At 42.4% G+C, this 24,234-nt stretch overlaps 1 long non-coding RNA gene across 1 annotated transcript in view; it reads left to right on the forward strand.

Moving 5' to 3' along the window:
• LOC122945994 overlaps positions 1-24,234 on the forward strand; it is a 370,970-nt gene that overhangs the window by 198,483 nt on the left and 148,253 nt on the right. The gene's annotated exons all lie outside the window — the stretch shown is intronic.

A 24,234-nucleotide genomic window follows, 5' to 3' on the forward strand; every position in this document is an offset into this window, starting at 1 on the left:
GGCTGACGTGAAGCCTGATTCTCTGCTATGACATGCAGACTAATTCTCTGCTGACATGAAGCCAGATTGTCTGTTACGGGACCTCTCTCCTCTGCCTGGGTGCTGGGCCTAAATTTATGACAATGGACTGTTGCAGTGGTGGCTGACGTGAAGCCTGATTCTCTGCTATGACATGCAGACTGATTCTCTGCTGACATGAAGCCAGATCCTCTGTTACGGGACCTCTCTCCTCTGCCTGTGTGTGTGCTGGGCCTAAATATATGCCAATGGACTTTTGCAGTGGTGGCTGACGTGAAGCCTCATTCTCTGCTATGACATGCAGACTGATTCTCTGCTGACATGAAGCCAGATTCTCTGTTACGGGACCTCTCTCCTCTGCCTGTGTGTGTGCTGGGCCTAAATATATGCCAATGGACTGTTGCAGTGGTGGCTGACGTGAAGCCTCATTCTCTGCTATGACATGCAGACTAATTCTCTGCTGACATGAAGACAGATTCTCTGTTACGGGACCTCTCTCCTCTGCCTGTGTGTGTGCTGGGCCTAAATATATGCCAATGGACTGTTGCAGTGGTGGCTGACGTGAAGCCTAATTCTCTGCTATGACATGCAGACTAATTCTCTGCTGACATGAAGACAGATTCTCTGTTACGGGACCTCCCTCCTCTGCCTGGGTGCTGGGCCTAAATATATGCCAATGGACTGTTGCAGTGGTGGCTGACGTGAAGCCTCATTCTCTGCTATGACATGCAGACTAATTCTCTGCTGACATGAAGACAGATTCTCTGTTACGGGACCTCTCTCCTCTGCCTGGGTGCCGGGGCCTAAATATCTGAGAATGGACTGTTCCAGTGGTGGGTGACGGGAAGCCAGATTCTCTGCTATGGAACCTCTCTCCAATTGATTTTGGTTAATTTTTATTTATTTAATTTTTATTTTAATTCATTTCCCTATCCACATTTGTTTGCAGGGGATTTACCTACATGTTGCTGCCTTTTGCAGCCCTCTAGCTCTTTCCTGGGCTGTTTTACAGCCTTTTTAGTGCCGAAAAGTTCGGGTCCCCATTGACTTCAATGGGGTTCGGGTTCGGGACGAAGTTCGGATCGGGTTCGCATCCCGAACCCGAACATTTCCGGGATGTTCGGCCGAACTTCTCGAACCCGAACATCCAGGTGTTCGCTCAACTCTAGTCCTGACTAATATGAACTCCCAAGAATCTGAAACTTTGAACTATTTCCACGTTTCCACCATTATTGCTAATGGGATGGTGTCCATTTTGTTTCTTCTTCCTAAAATCCAGAATTAGCTCCTTTGTTTTCTTGGTATTGAGTATGAGGTTGATGTTCTTACTCCATCTCTCTAGGTTCTCAACCTCTTTCCTATAGGCTGTTTCATCATTGTTGGAGATTAGGCCTATCACGGTCGTGTCATCTGCAAATTTTTGTCATCTGATGTTTTCTGTCCGGTGAATGCCTAAAGTTTGGGGCCTGTACTCCACTGGCCTGCAGTAAAATTGATATCCAATGACCATCTAATATACCTCCAGCCACATAATTACTTGATCTTTTCTGTACGGTAAATGCCTATTGTTGGGGCTTTGGAAGAATTCAACACCTGTGACGACCACATGTTATCAAATTTCACCTATTATCATTTGGTGTTTATTCAAGAGGGAGGATTTTATAGCCATGTTTTTATTTCAATTTTATATTTTTAGTTATTTTAAACATATGTATTTGACATGTATTTGTACTGGTCTGCAGTAAAATTGATATCCAATGACTGTCTAATATACCTCCAGCCATATATTCACTTGATGTTTTCTGTCTGGTGAATGCCTAATGTTTGGGGCCTGTACTCCACTGGCCTGCAGTAAAATTTATATCCAATGACCGTCTTATATACCTCCAGCCACATAATTATTTGATCTTTTCTGTACGGTGAATGCCTAATGTTTGGGGCCTGTACTCCAATTGGCAAAAATTGTTATTCAGTGACCGCATAATGTACCTCGAGCCACATAATCATAAGTTATTTTATGTCTGGTGAATGCCTAATTTTTAGGGCCCGTACTACCGTGGCCTAAAATAAATAAAAATTAGGCTCCAGCAGGGCACATTTTTGTGAATATCTCCATAAGACGCATAAAAATGGCCCATGATTAAAATACATATTTTTTGTGGGAATTTTTATCATTGATCCCCCTCTAGTATGTCACTGTCCATGTTGTGGGTCTATTTGTGCACTTTTAGTGAGTATTTGGTGGCTGCAAATATGACCTGAAGGTTTTTCAGGTTCGCCTGCCATTAAAGTGAATGGGGCCTAACGCGAATGTGCGGTTCGTGGACATTTGATCACGTTTGCGAATCTTCCTAGCCGATGTTCGTCCATCACTAATGTTGAGACTTTGAGAGTTTCATAAATCAAACTTACTGCAGTAAATTTTATAAAATAAAAAAAATACTCTCCTGCCAATCGATTCAATGGTCCTTGCTTTTCTTTTTCTTTTTTTTTTACTTTTTCTACAACGGCATATCCAAAATCTATATGACCTAATAAGCCAGTCACCAGTTTCAGCAGCATTGTGTCGTACATGCCTCTAAAATTGAGTTTTATTTCCAACAACAGCTGTAGCTGCCGCTCCTCAGTCAGGAAAAACAAAGGTTACAATAATGCAATAATGTTCCAGAATGCATGCCATAGCTATATACCATAGATACATCTCAGATAATCATGGTTAACATTAATATTGTTGTTATAGTAGCAGGCTAGGTCGTCAACAGGAAGATATTGGTGGCGATCATAAACACAGGTCTTGTATTGGTGTTAGTTGCATAATAAAATGACAAAACAAAGAGATGCCACATGTCGATGGTGGGAGGTGTGCTACTTAACCACTAAACAGGGATGAGCAGTCTTGCATCCTGAACCAACATGGTTGGTAAATCTGCTCTACTTGGTGTCCAGGTGTGGGATGGTAACCACAAAAGGACCGATTCAGGTAGAAGTTTGATAGTTGTGTCACAGATATTGTTGATTTGTTTTTCTACCTGTGTCCAGTTCACCTGTATTATGGGGCACAACCAGAGGATGTGACTAAGAGAGCCTTGGCAAGTTCCACATCTCCAACACGTGTCCGATACACCCAAACCCATACAAAATAGTTTTTTGGGGTCTTTATACCATCATGTCATGGTTTTGTATGAGTGTTCTTAAATGTGCACACACCTGGAGAACCCATGTGACCGTAGGTGAATCTAAATGATTTCTGCCTTTGTGAAGGACTTAAGGTATCTAGGTCCTTTTTCCAACCTCTAATGTAGGATAATGTTCCCTGGCATTATAGAGACAGTACATATTGGTAGAAAAGGGAGATTGCATGCTTGGGAACTAAATCACCTTGTGTAATTCCCTCCCACCAGGTCTCAGTCTGTGTGTGAGGATATTTTGCCTTTAGAGCCTTGCTTGCCCTAAAGAGCTCACTTCTATCTACAAAGTTTTCCTTCTGGTATGTGATTGGAGAAGAAGTTATCTAGTTCGTCCTCAGAGTTAGTATTTGTAATGAAATCATCTAGAGTCATTTACCGTATTTTTCGCCCCATGAGATGCATCTGCCCATACGACGCACCTAGGTTTTACAGGGTGAAAATAGGAACAATATTTTGAACAAAAGGTGTGTTAATAATGGGCAACATGGGGTTAAAGCATGAGGTACATGAACAGTTACTTGCTATTAATGTTATCGGCACAGTCTTATGAATTTTGACTTCCATCATTCCATGTGCCTCACATTAATAATAAGTGGCCTGTATTCTGGAACTCACATTAACTCCACGTTGTGCATTTTTTGAGATGATATGATACTTTGGGGGTCACTTACTATTAATGTGAGGCACATGGGGCCCACTCCAAAAGCATGTGCCCAGCTTGACATTAAAAATAAGTGACCCTATCCATGTTTAAAACATGGCAGTGGGAAGATTGGGGTTAATCAGTCACATTAACCCCAATCTTGCTGGCTGCCTGGCACATATGTTTTTGCCTGCCTTTATTTTCAGGCAGGCTAGTCACTTTTGTACTGGGGGGATACCTGCTGGCGGCCTAAAATAAAAAAAAATTAGGCTCCAGCAGGGCACATTTTTGTGAATATCTACATAAGACGCATAAAAATGGCCCATGATTAAAATACATATTTTTTGTGGGAATTCTTGTCATTGATCCCCTTCTAGTATTTCACTGTCCATGTTGTGGGTCTATTTGTGCACTTTTAGTGAGTATTTGGTGGCTGCAAATATGACCTGAAGGTTTTTCAGGTTCGCCTGCCATTAAAGTGAATGGGACCTAACGCGAATGTGCGGTTCGTGGACATTTGATCGCGTTTGCGAATCTTCCTAGCCGATGTTCGTCCATCACTAATGTTGAGACTTTGAGAGTTTCATAAATCAAACTTACTGCAGTAAATTTTATAAAATAAAAAAATACTCTCCTGCCAATCGATTCAATGGTCCTTGCTTTTCTTTTTTTTACTTTTTCTACAACGGCATATCCAAAATCTATATGACCTAATAAGCCAGTCACCAGTTTCAGCAGCATTGTGTCGTACATGCCTCTAAAATTGAGTTTTCTTTCCAACAGCTGTAGCTGCCGCTCCTCAGTCAGGGAAAACAAAGGTTACAATAATGCAATAATGTTCCAGAATGCATGCCATAGCTATATACCATAGATACAGCTCAGATAATCATGGTTAACATTAATATTGTTGTTATAGTAGCAGGCTAGGTCGTCAACAGGAAGATATTGGTGGCAATCATAAACACAGGTCTTGTATTGGTGTTAGTTGTATAATAAAATGACAAAACAAAGAGATGCCACGTGTCGATGGTGGGAGGTGTGCTACTTAACCACTTAACAGGGATGAGCAGTCTTGCATCCTGAACCAACATGGTTGGTAAATCTGCTCTACTTGGTGTCCAGGTGTGGGATGGTAACCACAAAAGGACCGATTCAGGTAGAAGTTTGATAGTTGTGTTACAGATATTGTTGATTTGTTTTTCTACCTGTGTCCAGTTCACCTGTATTATGGGGCACAACCAGAGGATGTGACTAAGAGAGCCTTGGCAAGTTCCACATCTCCAACACGTGTCCGATACACCCAAACCCATACAAAATAGTTTTTTGGGGTCTTTATACCATCATGTCATGGTTTTGTATGAGTGTTCTTAAATGTGCACACACCTGGAGAACCCATGTGACCGTAGGTGAATCTAAATGATTTCTGCCTTTGTGAAGGACTTAAGGTATCTAGGTCCTTTTTCCAACCTCTAATGTAGGATAATGTTCCCTGGCATTATAGAGACAGTACATATTGGTAGAAAAGGGAGATTGCATGCTTGGGAACTAAATCACCTTGTGTAATTCCCTCCCACCAGGTCTCAGTCTGTGTGTGAGGGTATTTTGCCTTTAGAGCCTTGCTTGCCCTAAAGAGCTCACTTCTATCTACAAAGTTTTCCTTCTGGTATGTGATTGGAGAAGAAGTTATCTAGTTCGTCCTCAGAGTTAGTATTTGTAATGAAATCATCTAGAGTCATTTACCGTATTTTTCGCCCCATGAGATGCATCTGCCCATACGACGCACCTAGGTTTTACAGGGTGAAAATAGGAACAATATTTTGAACAAAAGGTGTGTTAATAATGGGCAACATGGGGTTAAAGCATGAGGTACATGAACAGTTACTTGCTATTAATGTTATCGGCACAGTCTTATGAATTTTGACTTCCATCATTCCATGTGCCTCACATTAATAATAAGTGGCCTGTATTCTGGAACTCACATTAACTCCACGTTGTGCATTTTTTGAGATGATATGATACTTTGGGGGTCACTTACTATTAATGTGAGGCACATGGGGCCCACTCCAAAAGCATGTGCCCAGCTTGACATTAAAAATAAGTGACCCTATCCATGTTTAAAACATGGCAGTGGGAAGATTGGGGTTAATCAGTCACATTAACCCCAATCTTGCTGGCTGCCTGGCACATATGTTTTTGCCTGCCTTTATTTTCAGGCAGGCTAGTCACTTTTGTACTGGGGGGATACCTGCTGGCTGCCGCTGAGTGCATTGCAGCCCGGGCTGATACTGAGGAGGACAGAAAAGTCAGAAAGGAAGGCTGCAGCTGCTGTTCATCATGCGCACAAGTTCAGACGGCACAGCAGTTTATTCCCTCCCCAGTCCCTCCTCCTCCTTTAATTATCATCACATTCATTGATGGCAGTGGCACGGGCAGCTTCAGAGCCCACAGATTTCATTGGGGCAGTGGCAGCCACATTATAGTGGCCGCCGAAGTGAACATGATGCGAGCCAAGCAGTGTACCGCTTACATGCTGCAGATGGTCAGGAATGCTGCCAGCCAGGTTATCCCATTATCCAGGCCACATAGAAGTGCCATGCTCCTCCCTCTTGCTTAGTAGGTACCGTGAATGCTAGGATTGATGTCTGATACATCGCAGGCTGATGTCCTTTTGCAGTACATTCTACGATGTATCTGCCACATGCAAAGCGTCGGCCATTCAACCTCTGTATTCGTTCTATAAGAGGAGTCTTATAGGGCGAAAAATACGATTTGAATTTCTGCCAGAATCCATGAGATTGTCATATGTTGGGGTAGAGTAGGTAGGGAATCAAGGCAGCCAGCATTACCCTGGATGGAGTGGAGTGCAAGGGTGCACTAGCTGAAATGGATTGCATGGCTAAGAGGATACCTTTCGTCAGACCACCCAACTGTTGTGAAGGCATAGTGAGTCCCCAGAGCCCTGAGAGTTGTGTTTTAGATATATTGGCCATTTCAATATCAGTACCCCAAACATGAAATTTTGTGCAGCAAAGGTGCAGCCTTATAGGCCCTGAGGTCTGATAGGCCAAAGCCTTCTTTCGCTCAGCCCATGGCTAATCTGTCTTAAGCTATTCTGGGCCTTTTGTTTCCCCACAAAAAGGTTGTAAATATAGAGCCGGCCTGCTTAAGAACGGACAATGACAGATGTATGGGCACCTCCCAAAAGAACTGTGCACCACCTTTTGAGGTGTGGCAGCAGGGATGTTAACAGTTTTTAATAGTAGCCGACCTGTAGGCCATCTGGTCCTGGGGTCTTCCAACTGGGCATAGATCTGACGATATTACCTATCTCCTCTTCCGTGATGGGTGCCAATAGCCTTGAACAGTCCTTCGGACTAGCAGTAGGCAGTTTTAGAGCCCTGAGAAATTGGTCTACTTTTGTACTGATTTCATGTCTATGGGGGGAGGATTGGGGTTGTAAGTTATAATTCACTATAGTAGGAACGGAAAACATGAGCAATTTCAGCTGTGGTTGACACCATTTGGCCCTCCTTATTCTTGACATTTTAAGTGAACAGTGTGTCCCTTTGTTTTTTCAAAAGGCGGGACATCAGTTTGTTTCCCCTTTCTCCATGTGCATATTGTTTACATTTTGCGTATTGGTGTGCTTGAGCACATTTGATGTTCAAAAGGTCTTTTAATTGCTGCCTTAGTTCCATCAATTCTTTGTGTGCATCCAAGATCTTGTATCTTTTCTGTAGTGGTTCTATTGCAGCAATTTGTGAAAGTAAAGAATTTAGTTTTTTCTGCATTTCTTTTTTGACTTTGGTACCCAGAGCTATAAACTCCCCCCATATGAAGGCTTTATGGGCTTCCCATACAATAGTGCGGGAGGTGTCATGTGGTTGGTTTTCTTTGAAGTAAAGAGATAGTTTATGTGCAAAAGAGGCAGAATGGGCTTCAGAATCCAAGAGGGTCTTATTGAAGCGCCACATCCATTCTTTGGTTGGGAGTCCAGCCAAGTGAAGCAATAGTGAGACTGAGACATGGTCTGAGATGGTGATAGGGCCTATTTTGGCTTCTGGAAGCATATTTAGATGGGCTTCTGATATTGTCCAACCTCTGGAAAGTCTGATGTACGGAGAAGTATGTGTAATCTTTGGTAAGCACATTAAGGGCTCTCCAGGAGTCCACTAAGTGGGTGTCATTGAGTGCTCTGTGTGCTAAGCGGGTGTCATTGAGTGCTGCCAATATCCCTCTGAGATTGGGCTGCAGTTCCTGTGGAGGTGTCTAGAGTTGGGTTCAATGCTATGTTTAGGTCACCCTCACTATTTTTATGCCTTCAGCAAAATCTCTCAATTTCCTGAGAGTGGATTTAATCCACTTGGGTTGATGTGTGTGCAGTGCATACAAACAAGCTAGTGTCACAACTATTATCCCGAATGTACCTTTCACGAATAAATAGCGCCCGTTTGGGTCTAATTGTGTTACTATGATTTCAAAGGGAACGTGTTTGGCTACAGCTATACTGACTCCTCTAGAGGCAGAGGTGTAGGGACTGTGGAACTAGTGGTTGAAATAAGATTGGGGTAGGTTAGGGATCTTGTTACTCTTGAAATGTGTTTTCTGTAAGAAGCACACCTCAGATTTGGCCTTCTTCAATAGGGTGATGACCTGTGATCTTTTTTGACGGGTGTTAAAACCCCTTACATTGAGTGTTGTAGTTATTATTTTTCCCATTAGATAATATGAGTGTTTGTGATATGAAGCCCGCTTATTGATATGCATGAATGTCTTCCGGAATAACAAATGGCAAACGAAACAAAGAATAAAATTAAAAACAAATCAACAGGATTGAAGCTCGCTCTACCATGAGCGAGGTTAGGAGCCACTAATTCCATTTTGAACATTGCTTTAAAAGTAATGCTAAACCATTGATGGAGAAAGGTGTGTAGGGATGTGGTGGTGTCAAACATCAACCTAGATATCCTGACTAAATGTCACCCACGCTCACTATATATAGGTTATGCAGTGCATTGCATGCTGTCATAAACATTAGAAAAAGGATTGTAACATAAAGCACAAAAAATAATAAGTGAACTGCAGAAGTGAAAAACACCACTACTAGAATATTGCCGTTCTGCAAGCAGAGGCCTGACCGAAATACTGTTATTAATCTCAGCACCTGGGATCATTGTAGTCGAATCGGTGTAAAGTTCTTGAAAATGGTCTGGACTGGAGAAGTCCAAACGAACATCAGTTCTGTCTGTGGAGAACATATCTTCCATAAGCTGTTCATCCTATTTCACTTCAGGGGGCCTCTTGACTTGGCTTTGGGGGGACTTGTTTCATCACCATTGTCCAGGGCTCTGGACAGGGCAGCTGAGGGAGCTTGGGAACCGGTGGGATCAATTGCATCCACGGGTCGATTGCAAGGGGAGGGGGGGGGGGCGATTCCCAAGACCGACTATGCCTCTTGGAGGTCAGTAGATGTCCAGATGGTACACCACTTGCCATCCTTGTTAAACATGAGGCCGAACGGAAAAAGCCACCTGAACATTATATTGTTGCTTTTCAGATAATCTGTTAAGGGTTTCAGAGTACGCTTTTGGCTAGCGTAGACGGGGCAATGTCTTGGAATAGGTGGACAGAGCAATTTCATATTGTAGATCCCTGCTCTCTCAGGCCCTTGATCCGGACATTCTTGCGTCTGCTTCTATTTTCTTGATCCTCCATCAAAAGGTATGCATGGTTCAAGGCGTCAAGGTGGGCCTCCATGTTTTTTGCCATAGCTGTGCTGTGTGAGTGAACCTGAGCTCTGTTCCTGTCCACACTCCCTGTTGAGAATCACACCTCATTGATAGTGTATGGCCACATTAACATATCAGGAACCAAAACTAATAAAGGGCCCGAAGTGAAAAAATGGGTGGAATCTGTGGAGTGGTAGCTATAGCCAGGTTAAGGCAACTTGTTGGAGGATGTGACAGGCATTGTTTACACAGCTGACTTCTATAAAACTGGGAGTATCATATAAAAACAATAAAAGTTATATAGTTATATTTTTAGCACCTTTATAATATTAAATAAAATGGGACTCACGAGAAGTAACATTGATATAATCTGACTTCGATGATCTGACCTTCTATTACAAGTTCAGAGTCTGTGCACCACAATGCACTACCTAAATATTGTATTCCAGCTCGTGTCTTCTCTGCAGTACATTGACCTTTGCAATATGTTCCGCATCATGCCCTTCAGTACATTGCTCCGACCAATCTACGTTCCAGCAAATAGCCAGAAAATACAGAACATCTAATGTTGCTGAGGTCCTTACTTTTGATGTTAATTGAAAGTCTAAGAGGGGAATTTATCATGAGGGGAATATTTAAAGTCACTTTTGCTTGAGTTTGTGTTGGAGTACTTTATATCGCATTTATGAAATGTCTCATGATAAATTAGTGTTATCCTTAAACCTAACACTTTTGTCTAGAAAAACTACTCCAGTTTTCCTACTCAGACTGCTGTATCTAAACCCGATTGTTTATGATATGTGTTCCATACTGTACTAAGTCATATATGGGCTCCGCTGAGGCCTGCTTCTTCTAGCCACAAATAATGCGAGACTTGCTTAGTCTCGTGCCTGTGGCATCACAGTTCAGTTCTGCACATACTGTATATTACTGTTTCAAAATCCAAAGCCAAACTTGGGTTTGTGCCTCATTAACGAAGCTGAATTCAGCTTCGGATTTTGAAACAGCAAAGTATGTGCAGAAATGAACTGTAACGTCACAGGCATGAGATTTTTTTAAACTTTTTATTTTTTATGTCCCCAAGTGCACCACAACTTGCAATCATCAGATTGCAACTTTAGTAGAATCATGAAATTTGCTCTATTAGAGCTTGTTCACACAAATGTATTTTGCATTCCGTATACGGGCCGTTTTATGCGTTACGCATACGGTCCGTATACGGTCTGCATCCGTTGCTCTGTTCTGCGGCCCCGCAAAATTATGAATCCTGTCCTATTCTTGTCCGTTTTGCTGACAAGAATAGGCATTTCTATAATGGGCCTCCTGGGCACACGGGCGGCATCAATTTTTTGCAGATCCGCAATTTGCGGACCGCAAAAAATGGCACGGTCATGTGAACAAGCCCTTATTTCTGTACAGAAATTCACAGTTCAGTGCTGCCAATAATGAGCCTGTAAGCCTAGAACAGTCTCAGGCTCATTATTAGCAAAGGACGCTTTCCCCGATCACCACCAGAGGAAAGCGTTCCTGACCACGGGATATGAGGGGTTAGATGTCCGAAGTCAGCATTACCGCTGATTGCAGACATTAGCTGTACATGTACGGCAGATGTTGGGAAAAGGTTAAAGTATTAGGCTTTGTTGCATTCAAACTAGAAATGAGCGATTTTTTAAAAATTTTATTCTGGTCTGATTCGGCCGATTAACCCATCCAATTCGATTTGTGTCCGAATAAATTCCACCTCAATTGGCAGTGCTCTAATTGCCTGGAAAAGCCTGTCTTAGGCTACTTTCACATTTGCGTTCGGGGCTCCGCTTGTGAGTTCCGTTTAAAGGCTCTCACAAGCGGCCCCAAACGGATCCGTCCAGCTCTAATGCATTCTGAATGGACGCGGATCCGCTCAGAATGCATCAGTCTGGCAGCGTTCAGCCTCCGCTCAGCAGGCGGACACCTGAACGCTGCTTGCAGCGTTCGGGTGTCCGTCTGGCCGTGCAGAGGCAAACGGATCCGTCCAGACTTACAATGGAAGTCAATGGGGACGGATCCGTTTGAAGTTGACACAGTATGGCTCAATTTTCAAACGGATCCGTCCCCCATTGACTTTCAATGTAAAGTCAGATCCGTTTGCATTACCATGAAAAAAAAAAAAAAAAAAAAATGTATTATTTTTTTTTGTTCATGGTAATGCAACGGATCCGTTCTGAACGGATCTAAGCGTTTGCATTATAGGTGCGGATCCGTCTGTGCAGATACCAGACGGATCCGCTCCGAACGGTGTGAAAGTAGCCTCATTCTCTCAATTTCTGTCTCTCTCTCTCATCCTTGATTCTCACAAATGTAGTCTCACAAAATTCAGATTTGTTAAAATCACAATTTTTTGAAAAATGTGGGTCAAATTTCCAAATGTTGCAATTCATTTCCTCATCTCTGAAATAAAACCTCTACAATTCCTATTGCTAGAAAACTATCAAAAGAAAAGTTTCTGCCATGGCAGAATACTTTCTCGAATAATACCATGAACTTTAGGACTCATGCACATGAACGTATTTATAAAAATTTCCGTTCTGTTTTTTTTACAGGTCCGTATGCGTAACCATTCCCTTAAATAGGGCTTGGAAAAAAATGGAAATTGCATTCAGTGTCCTTGTGTCCGTTGTTCGGCAAAAAAAAATTCTGTCCAATTCTTGCAGACAAGGACAGACATTGTTACAATGGATCCACCAAAAAACGGATGCAACACAGACATCACACAGATGTCATCCGTTTTTAGTTTTTTTTGGGCGGATTTGTGTTTTGCGGACTACAAAATACATACAGTTGTGTGCATGAGCCCTTAATCAAATATTAATATGTCATGTGACAGTATGATCCTGCATCAGTTTTCAGTAGGATATATACTAGACTGAATACATTCAAATGTTCTATGTTGCAAATAGTCAAAGAAAAATCCCCTACAGAGTGCTTTAATTAAGTGTATGAAATGACAGTAAAGTGCGCACTAGTGATGTGCTCTCAAGAAACTCAAACAGGATTAACTTATCTCTGCTGTGGAACGCCGGAATCAATACAGATGGTTTAGAATACTGTATTAAAAGCAAATCCATAGATAGTCAGCAGAGCCGTAGTGTTCTGTTCTATCTCCGTATAATCTTGTTCTTACATCTGCTGCTCTGCGGCATCCTGCATTTCTCAAAGTACCCATTTTCCCTTTTTTGGTGCTTTGCATCTTATTCAAGTTGTGGTAAGTCATCTGAAAAATGATGTAAACTACAGAATAGTTAAAGCCCAAAACTAAATTGTAGTTTTTTTTATTTTCTGAACATGATTATGGGGGCGACCATCTTGCCTGAGCTGTTCGTAACAGCATTTACAAAGCATTAAAAAAAATTGCTTTACGGCAGCCCCATGGTCCATAGACACAGTGGTCAGGCGGAGACCTCAGTGACTTCTGTGGGAGAGTTTTCTGGACATGTTCTGTGACCTGTGCAGAGGTCATTGTACAAGGAAAGAATAGATGAGCTCTGACAATCACCCATTGTGAATGGTGGATCCTGTCTTATCTATACACAGAGGTGATATCATTACAAGCAAAGGATAAGAATGACAGATAAGTGGATAACTGCAGTAAAGTGATCTGCACACACCAAGAAGTGGCACTAATTATTAGACATAATGGCCAGGGCAAAAACTTTTTTGTTTTAGTTTAACCCCTTAGTGACCAAGCCTGTTTGGGCCTTAATGACCAAACCAAATTTTGGAAATCTGACATGTGTCATTTTAGCTTAGAATAACTTTGTAATGATTTTGCACATCAAAGTAATTCTGACATTGTTTTCTCGTCACATATTGTACTTTACTTAGGTGATAAAATTCTACCGATAAAATAAGCGTATCTTTATTAATAAAGTGAACATTTATGAAAATTTGTACAAATTGCCAAATTTTCCTATTTTCAACTGCAATATTTCACATACATACATAAATACTATGCAATATTTTTATCATAAATATATTTCCACATCTTTAATTCGATTTGGCTGCACATTTTTTTTTTTTTACTTTTTTAAATTTTATTTAGATGGGGGGGGGGGGGGCGCCCTAATAACTTTATTTAACACATCTGCTGGGGGGTGGTGGGGGACCCGATCGGGGCATCATTTGAACTTCTCTCTCCTCTCCTGAGGAGAGAGACCTTACTGAGAGCAGCGGTGAGCGGCCGCCATCTTTCTTGAGGGTAAGGGGGGGGGTGGGGGGTGAGAATCGGGACCCAGCTTAGAGCCAGAAGCGCTGGGGGACCCGATCACTTCACCAGAGACTTTCTCCCTCCTCTCTTACATGAGAGGAGGGAGAAAGTTTAGTGCGGGCAGCTCCACTGCCGGCATTTTCTGTGATCGCCCTGGTACAGAGACCGCTTGTCACGGTCTCGGATCACTACCCCGAGCCCTCAGCTACCTCCGGTAGCTGCGGGCATGGAGCTACAGTGCTTGATTTTATAGGTAACTTGGGCTGAAGTGCCGCCGTAAAAAGGCGGCGCTCCAGCCCAACGCCCCTTAGTGACCGCCGTAAACCCCCTAACGCCGGCCCTGCAGGGCACCCCACCTTCCATGTGACAGTTTATATACTGCCATTTTTGGGTCCCCTGAGAGTGCAACTGCTATCTCTGCACCCCTATAACTATGCCCTTTATTGTGAGGATTTCCATCTGCTTAGGAATTACCTTAGATCAGGGATGCTCAACCTGCGGCCCTCCAGCTGTTGTAAAACTACAACTCCCAGCATGCCCTAATAGCTGTAAGTTGTCCAGGCATGTTGGGAGTTGTAGTTTTACAACAGCTGGAGGGCCGCAGGTTGGGCTCCCCTGCCTTAGGTCAATTTCACAGGGCCCCCCACGTAGCAGACCCTGGCGTCAGTCTCTGGTTGGACAGTGTTATTAGGTACTATATTCTATGGTTTTTCTACTGTGCATGATTATATTATTTAGGCACTATATGGGACACTATAAGGCCTCTTTGCCCTCCGTGACATATGGTCCGTGAGCGGGCCATATGTCCCGGAGTGGCATTGATCGTGCGCACGGGAGCACACAGCATCATAGTTTTTATGAGTGCAGGACAATAGCACTGCTGGCGGCCCGACGTGCACAACATCATTGTAATCTATGGTGCTGTGTGCTCCTGTACGTACGATCAATGCCGCTTAAGGACATATGGTCTGCTCACAGACCGTATATCTCAGAGGGCATATGGTCGTGTGCAAGAGGCCTAAGTGAGGGGCATCAGTTATTGTACACAGCCATCACCAAGCTAAGCCTGTTCTGCAAGCACAAATATACAATGGGGGAGATTTATCAAAACTGGTGTAAGGGAAAATGGGCTTAGTTGCCCATAGCAACCAATCAGATTCCACCTTTCATTTTTTAGCACACTTCTGGAAAATGAAAAGTGAACTCTGATTGGTTGCTATGGGCAATAAAGCCAGTTATTCTTTACACCAGTTTTGATAAATCTCCCCTTACAATAAGGGGGTAAGATTTTCATTCTGTATAAACAGTCTCCACTGTAAGCAGTTTATTGGAATAACAAAAAAAAATGTGTTTTAATCTTATTGGCTTATTGTTCCCTATTTAGTTTGCTTAAAGGGGCTATCCAACCCCTATAATGCCCCCCAAAATACCCGGGCCCCTCACATACGTAATTCCCCAGCATCCGTGTCGCTTCTGATGCTCGCACGGCCACCACTGCCTCTCCCCATCTTGCAATGTGTGGGGGGGGGGGGGGGAGGGGGTCAGCTAATAGCAGGCATGGGAACGAGCCTCCTTAACATTACCCACGAGCGGGCAGCGGGTAAGTATAATCTATATGAGGTACCCCGGGAATTGGGGGGATCATTATAGGGGTTGGTTACCCCTTTTAATAAGGAGAGAATATACACCGGTCCTGGTCATCTGGTGATTAAAGAGGTGTAGGGTTTGTTACATTTAGTCCCCTTCCAGATGAGCGAGTTTTCCACACGGGCGCAATGCTAGATGTCCTATTCTTGTCCGTTTTGCAGACAAGAATAGGCATTTCTACAATGAGCCACCCGATCCATTCTGCAAATTGCGGAAGGCACACCGTTTTTTGCTGATCCGCGGTTTGCGGACCGCAAAAAATGGGACGGTCGTGTGCATGAGGCCATATTCTGCGTTTTTCACTCAGAGAAATGAATGGGGCTGCGTGAAAATCGCATTGCATCCGGAAGCAGGTGTGGATGTGATGAGTTTTTCACTGATGGTTGCTAAGAGATATTGTTTGTAAACCTTCAGTTTTTTATCACGTGCGTGAAAAACACCTCAATGCGCATTGCACCCAAGTGAAAAAAACTGAACTAAACTTGCTTGCAAAATCGTGCATTTTTAACTAAACGCACCCTGAACGCATCCGGACCTAATCCATATCATTAGTGTGCAAGAGGCCTTACAGTAGGGGGTCTGACAGCCAGAACCCCCATTGATCAGCTGTTTGAGAAGACACTGGTGCTCGTAGTAGTGCTGTTGCCTTCTCTCTGCAAACCAAGCAGTGTCTGTGCTTGAAATCACATCTCAGCTGAGCTTCGCCTAGGTCATGTGACTGATGAACGGTCATCACCTGGCCTAGGGAATGCTAATAGAAGGCAAGCTCCAGTGTCTACTCAAACAGCTTATCAACTGGGGTCCCGGGTGTTGGGCCCCTACCAATCAGATACTGATGACCTATCCAGAAGATAGGTTATCAGTAGTTATGAGTGAAGTATTTAAAAATTTGAATTAGCTGCTTCAACGAATAAAAAAAAAAAATATCTGCTTCGTGACAAATTACTTTGTCGCGAAGCCCATTTCTTTGTAAGTGGTGGGGCAATGATAGGGAGTTCATACATGATCGCTGCATCCTATATTAAACACAGTGTACAAAAAAAATATATCAAATAAATAAATAGTACTTACCTGAACCATTTGCTTGCGAAATGAAATTCTGGCACAAAATCTTTTGCGGCCCGAGATGACGTTATCACGCCGGCCGGTGTGGGTGACATCATATAATGCAGCACACAGGATTTCCGCAGAGATCTTCAAGTAAGATGGTAGCGACAGGCCCGTCGTGAGCATATCAATCAGATAAATATTTTTAGTTTTTTATACTATTTCAAGTTAAATCGCTACCGCAAAGCATGAGGAGATTCGGCTTTGTGGCATATCAAATTTATCGGGAAATTCGGATCGATGTCCACTTTGTGGACTTTGATTCGCTCATCACTAGTCATCAGTGTAAAAGTTCCAGAAAACCCCTTGAATTTGTTTTACAGTATATAATGTATCTATTGTTTATGGTTCTAATATAATTATTTTTCTGCCAGTGCTCTAGGCCCTTGTCTGCAGGTTACCGTAAATTGCTGCTTATCTGCAGGCTGCTATCCCATAGATCTTACACTGGCTCATCATTTCATTTTACTATGTAATAAAACATTTTCATATCTTCTTGGAATCTATAAAAAGATAAAAAGAAGAAACCAGCAGACAAGCTCTGTCTTCCTGTCACAGGCGTAATTCGAATAAACTCCGAATGACATTTGCTGGCCCCGTCAGACTGGCACAACAACACGAGCATTGGCTACTATAGAGCTTTAACAGATGGCCCCAACGTGTCTAGACAGCAGAACTGCTATCGATATGAAGTTATAACACGCAGGGCAATACTCCAGGTTCACTCATCGGTAGCGTTAACTGACAGTGAAAAATCCTGTTAATTGCAAGGATGGATTATATAGCCCATTGAATCCAGTCTTCATCCATGCCATCTGTTGAGATGGAAATGTATCCTTCTTTTTAGTGAGAATCCATAATCATTAAAACATAATGATCATATATTTTGTAAAGAATTCAATTTTTTTTTTACAATCATACTTGCTCCAATGTAGAAAGAACAAAGCACCGATGTAATCAGCCTTGATTAAAAATATCCTACTGTGTTGGAGATGCAGCACCTGTGCAGAGCTGTGTGTCTCCATGGCCATCCTTCCTCTTCTCTTGAGATGAATGGTGTGAGATGACCGGCTTTGAGCATAGAAGGAACCTTGAGTTAAAATGCCCAACAGAGTAACGCGCAAGTTTTTCACTTGGCAAAAATTGGTGATCTCATGCCACTCATCGCGGGATATCTTGTGCCAAGAAAAAACAGAGTAGCCTCCTATCAGTATTATGCAGCCTGTCCCATTGCATTGCCCAGATAGCAGTCTGATCAAGTATCTGTAGGATACACTGAAAAACAAGTCTGTTCCTTGAAGGTCACATCTTATAACTGTTAGCAGTAGAGATGAGCGGAGTTCTTAAACATTTTTATTCAACTGCTTTGCCGAATTTCACAAAGAAATTCGATTTGTGATGAATTATTTTGCCACGAAGCGCATTATTTTGTATGTAGCAGATGCATTGACAGGGAACGGTGATTGTGCCGCCCCCCGTCATTGAACCCCTCATCACTGATCGCAGCATCTGAGATTAAAATTAAGGCCCTTCAGGGGCTACTCCAGTTAAAAAATAATACATACTCAATTTATCTATTTGATCATGGAGAGGATGTCGTGGCCATCTTGATTGAAGATGCGGTGCAATATCTTGCGCGGTGACGTAATGATGTCATCACACTGGCCGGGCGTGGTGATCATCACAGCACACGAGAGAAAATTTGACTTCTTGTCAAATTGAATTTTTCCTGAAATTTTGATCAAAGTTCACTTCGGATACTTTGATTTGCTCAACAATAGTCTATTAAACCAAGCATACAGCCTATTAGTGTTGATCATACTGAATTAAAATGACCAATTTCTTATTGAAATCAGTGCTCTTGTTTTTTAGAAATCAGCAGTGTATTTCATATGACAATGAAGCATTCAGTGTATTGAGGTCCCAGACTAGCCCCTCGGAGAGCAAATAAACCACCGTCTTTCCCCCTTAGCCACTCCCTCCTCAAATTACTTCCAGGCCCTGCATCTCATGCATGTGTCAGTGAATGCTCAATCTGTGCATGTGCAGTACATCTGAGTGAGCTTTCCCCAACACAGGATGCACAGTTCGGATCTTAGCATCTGGGAAAACCGATAGAGATGTACTGCTGTTATCTTGGTAGCAGATACCACAGGACACCTTTAGAGGTCTTGAGGGATTCATGCCTCAATGGATGACAGCTGTTTTGATGGGACAAGGGGAACCTGCACAATATTAGGTCGGAGGATATAACTTTATGGCCGATTTGGCATGTTATAAAAATAATCAGCACATAATTCTTAATCTAAAAATGGAAAAGTGAGCATTAACATTTCGAAAGGCCCTATTATTTATGTCTTTGTTCTTGCTCTCCCTTATCTTTTTTAGCTCTTTTATACATAATTGAATTGTATTTTATTTTGTCTAAAACTATCTTTTTACTTTATTGAAGGTTTGATTGATTTAAAATTCTTCCTAAAGTTTCCAGCAAATCCAAAGTTCAAAGGCATCACTGCTTTCCCTGTCATGTTGCTTTAGTTATCTTTTCTATATTTCTTATCCCTGTTATGCCCTCACCAGTTTTTGCAGTTGTCATATTGTCATCATCGTTTTTCTGTTTAACAAATAATTAAAAGAGCATGTGTCAGCATGATCAACCCTTTAAAAAATCCAGGTGTACCGCCTGGTAGGGTTGATCATAGCAAGTCATGCAACTACGTTGCCTCGTTCTCATGAAAAGTCAGTTTTTTATTAACATGCAACTTACCTTCTTGCAGCATTGAGAGGCCAGTCAGAGCCCTTAAAGCACCAGATTGTCAACACCTAAAAGTTATGGCCAGTCATTGACAGGGATGACAAGATGGCTCTCTGTCTTGACGCTTGCATGGTAGAGCTGCTCCTGATTCCCAAGCAACACAGATACCTACTAAACATGGAGCACGACAGAGAACCACAGCACAGGCATGAGAACAGAGAAAACTGACTGACCTGCATACATCCCCGCCAGGCCTAGACATGTGCAGGACTCTACCCGTTGTACTACAGTATGCCCGGGCCCAGCAGTGATGTGTGTAGGCGCAGAATTTCGGATACAGAAGAGAGTGACATCAGTGGGATCCTGGGCTGGCCACAGTATAAACAGGAAAAGAGTTAGCCACGAGTAACACTGGGTGGATGAGCACTTCCAGAAAAGACACCATCCCTGGGGATTTGCATATACTTCAAACTTTCTTATTGATGCTTTACAGACTCGCAAAAGCCAAACAAAGGTATCATCAGTGTCTTATATCTGTGTCCCACAGAGCAGTATGAGCAAAATGTGTCAAGTTGGTGAGAGACTCCCTTTAAATTGTTTGTTACCTGGCAATTTGAGTTTTTCTGCACTTTGCGGTTTTAAAGGCATTTCTTGCGCCTGCATTTTTTGGTGTTTTTTTTTTTCTTTGACAGGTATATTTGTTAATTAGGTGCCTTTTTTGCTTCTTTTCTTTCTGTCTTCTTTTCAAAAATAAGATAAATCAATTGGTCAATTGGAAAAAAACACCCCAACATTGCAGAAAAAAACTGAATAGAGATAAGACTCTTTTGTGAAAGGACATTTATAGCAACAAGGGGCTATCTAGGAATGTTCTTAAATTCTAAAAGCCAGGATTGCTTTAAAATGACTAATTTAATCACTCACTGATCCAGCACCACCCCTTTGATGGTCCACCCTGGCCCTGCACTGAAGACATGCCATACATGCATGTGGTCATTGCAACTGTCACTGGCCTCAATGCCTGCTTGTATGGCATGAGACCTCTGAGCACAATGATTGGTTGCAGCTATCATTCAATTTACAACATGTGACTACTGCAAAAAAAAAAAAGACCAGGGGAATCACCTGAGAAGCAGCGCTTGGGTGGCAGGATATTGCATATTTTTTTTTAATAGTAATCCCTAGTAGATTTCTTTATAAATTCTGGACAACCTCAAAAAGTGTAGAAATAAAACAGAGTTACTGTAGTTATTATTAGTGTTTATCAAATCAAAGTTACATGATTTGACTTCGATACGGATTTCAAGAAAATTTTGATTTGCCGCAAAGCTAATTTTCCTCGCGCTTCGTGGTAACAAATCCATTTTCCCTGAAATGGCAGTAAGAACAAAAAGTAATCAAATTTTCTATAACTTTTCTCATCTCTAGTTATTATGTCTGTGTCACAAGGCGCCGGCGGCATGCTTCTCCTCTACTGTGCCGCTGGCGCCCTGGGACGACACGGCGGCAGACTCGGGGAGCCGCTCGGTGTCTTGGTTGCTGGGGTAACAGGGGGCGGAGCATGCCAGGCCACACGCTTCCTCTCTGCGTCGCCGGCATTCCCCGTTCCCATAGCTACGCTTAAGGGACTGATAGCCGAGCTGGCAACTCGGCGCTCGGCTACTGACAGGGGTGGGAGGTCATGTGACGCCGGCCACGTCACATGACTTGCGCTCTACAGAATATAACAGGCAACCTGCTAGCCACAGGTTGCCTGTGATTAATTACCCTAGGATATTTGCTACTTTGTTCTCAGCGTTCTCTGGATTTGACCTGTGCCTGCTTTTGACCCACTACTGCGTGCTCTTTTGTTTCTGACGTGACCTCTTGGCTTGACCGTTGGATTGTGACCTAACCTGTTATTGTTTGTTCCTGTGGTACTTCATTCCTCTCCTGGTATTTGACCCGGCTTCTCCTGATTATTCTCTGCCTTCTCCATTTGTACTTCGTCGCCCTCCTGGTATTGACTTGGTCCGTTCACTATCCGTTGTTTGTTTTGTCTGTCCTCCCAGCAAGTATTCTAAGCTAGGCACTGCCGTCCAGTTGTCCCCTGTCAATAGGACTTGCGAGGCAAGTAGACAGGGCCAGGGGTGAGGGTGGAGCACAGTGGTCACTTTCCTCCCGTGTGTGTGTGTGCGTGTACGTGACCGTGACAGACTGACTCTGAAAGTGTTTGTTTTTATGACTGGAAGTTGGAAGAACCACTCGATGCATAGTCCTGTTCTTTATTAAAATGCAGAGTGGAACCACAGAGGTCTTTCATTCAGCTTGAAAACGAACAATTGCAAGCAATTTTCCTTTTTATTTTACCGTGCATATGCTCGACTCTAGTTTTTATATGAAAATCTGGTGATTAAAAAGTATGATGAAAATCCATTTTTAACAGAAGGTTTAAAAGTAATCTTCAAAACAACAGGAGATTTAATTTATCACATTCTCTGAGCAGCTTAAAATTTGCCATTTAAATACAAATAAAGTGTACTTCCATAAATCTCCTCTTTGCCATTTTGACTGAATTGTAACAGAAATATTACTACATCGTTCTTTATACTTAATAGTAAACGCTGTACAGTGCAGAACCTAAAGATGAAATTAATGACATGCTTCTCCACCGACAAATAAGCCAATAATCATGTTTCAGACATCATTAATTTATGAGCTTATAGTTGTAGAATTCTGTAGACGCTCAGTAAAATTCCTATAATCCAGTATAAAATAGAGTATCTGATGGATTTAATTTTAGTTTTACTAATTATGTCTGTAGAAGTACAGTGGATAATAAGGATTTAATAGGCAAAATGCACCAGAATTCTCACTCAAATAGCACCAAAAATCTGGTCTGCAGGCAGATATACAGTATTATGGCTTACATTTATTCGTCTAAAATGCTGGTCCTAATAAGCCCCTGCACTGGAGGTGGATCGCCAAAGCTATGTACAGGTCTCTACATAACTTCGGCGGATCCACCACCGATTCTAAATGTAGGACTGCTTCCTTGCTGTCTTACATTTAGACCATTTTGTATGCATAAACCAACCTGCTGGCCTGTCCCCTTCCCCGCTTACTCCCCCTTTTTCAGATATGGTGTGAGCGGGTAAGAAGTCGCAGATTCTGCCTCAACATGTCGTGTGACAGAATCTACGCCAAATAGACATCACAAAAGTGGTGGTTATCTGTTCGTAAATGAATTCCTATGGGGCACATTTATTAGGACCGGCATTTTAGACGCCAGTCTTAATAAAGCCCTAAGCTGGCGGAGGATCAGCTGAAGTTATGAAGAGGTGCAGGCCTCTCCACAGCTTCGGCGCATCCAGCGCCAGTTCTAAATGTAAGACAGCTTCCTTGCTGTCTTACATTTAGACTTTTTTCTATGCCTGAAACAGGCGTAGAAAATGCTGAATGACACAGGCCTGCCGGCCCTTCCCTACCCACGACACACCGACAATTTTAGACCTGGCGTTAGTGGAGAGAAGTCACAGATAGCAGCACAATGTTTACTAATATAGATGTATTTCATCATGATAAATGACCCCACATGTGTTTTGCTCACACTTGATGTCTCATGAGACAGTTTTGAAAAGTATGTAGAAAAGGGGGTATAGCTAAGTGAAATTTTAAAATACACTAGATTAATTATTTATGTGCACCGTTATTTGGCACGAAGTATTGGTGTAATGTAGGCCAGCCAACAGTTGGTGTAAGAAAGAGAAGAGTGTCTAACATATCTACCATGATGCGCCAGATTGATTAAACTACTGTTCCTCAATGGGATAAATTTGGCACAGTTTCTACATGTCTTATTTAGTTTTAGGCTTTCAAAATAAATGTAGTATAGTGTTAGCAACTTTTCCCCAATGTGTTTAGGTGTTTCCGAATATTGTACCTATATTTTTTGTGCCCACATTGGAGACATAGATTTCTTCCCTGCATGGTCTGTATAGTCTGTATAGAGAATGCAGCAGCGTGTGTGTGCTATAGGATTCTCCGATGGCCATGCCATTATACCTTGGTTTTACCCATAGAATCACAAAGGTGTCCCAACATGTACCCCTACACTTAAGCAGCCTCTAGGAAGAGATGGAGTATAGCACCCTGCACTGGAGAGCAGCTGTCATTAAATCACTTGCCTTGTTATGATTGTAGTGCAGAATGTAGTGAGATGACGCTGCTGACCTTATCAAGTCTACACCACAGCGTTCATAAGTGAGCTTCAGCGATCAAAAAGAAGTGAGCCATGATTTAAAAATATTTTAATTTCTGGTTATACATTCCCTTTAATAGAAACCAAGTAAGGACCAGATTCTCAAACATTATAGATGGTCAGATCATTGTTTTAAGAATAAAGAACGTCCAAGAAGTTATTATAAGTAATTATAAAAATATACTCCTACAGTGAAACCTCTCTAAAAAATTAACTCTTTGAGATATTTAAGAATATTCCTGTATCAAAACCAGTTTCTCTATGACATTTTTTCAGCTCCCCTATTAATGTTATGGGCAGTAAGTGTGGACTGGTTTGACTTTAGGCTAGCCCTGAGGAAGTTATCCTGGAGCTCACCTGGTTTTCACCCTTTAACCCCTATACTGGCCTTCACTGCCAGGGAGCCACCAGGCTCCTACCTCTTGGAATAATCCCAGTGCGGTTTGCTGCTGACCCATGGGAGTCAGATACACCGATGCGTGACACTGAAGGAACAGGCAAATCATAGTCAATAACAGGCTGAGGTTAGCGTGGGCAGAGCTTGTGTGAATCCGAGAAACAGTACAAAGGTCAGGGCATGCGTCATAGGATCAAGATCCAGGAATCAAGCAGCAGTCGGTACATAGGCAGACAGATGATACTGTAGCTCTAGCAAGTTAAAGAT

Source organism: Bufo gargarizans, chromosome 9, assembly GCF_014858855.1.
Source record: "Bufo gargarizans isolate SCDJY-AF-19 chromosome 9, ASM1485885v1, whole genome shotgun sequence".
Lineage (NCBI taxonomy): Eukaryota > Metazoa > Chordata > Amphibia > Anura > Bufonidae > Bufo > Bufo gargarizans.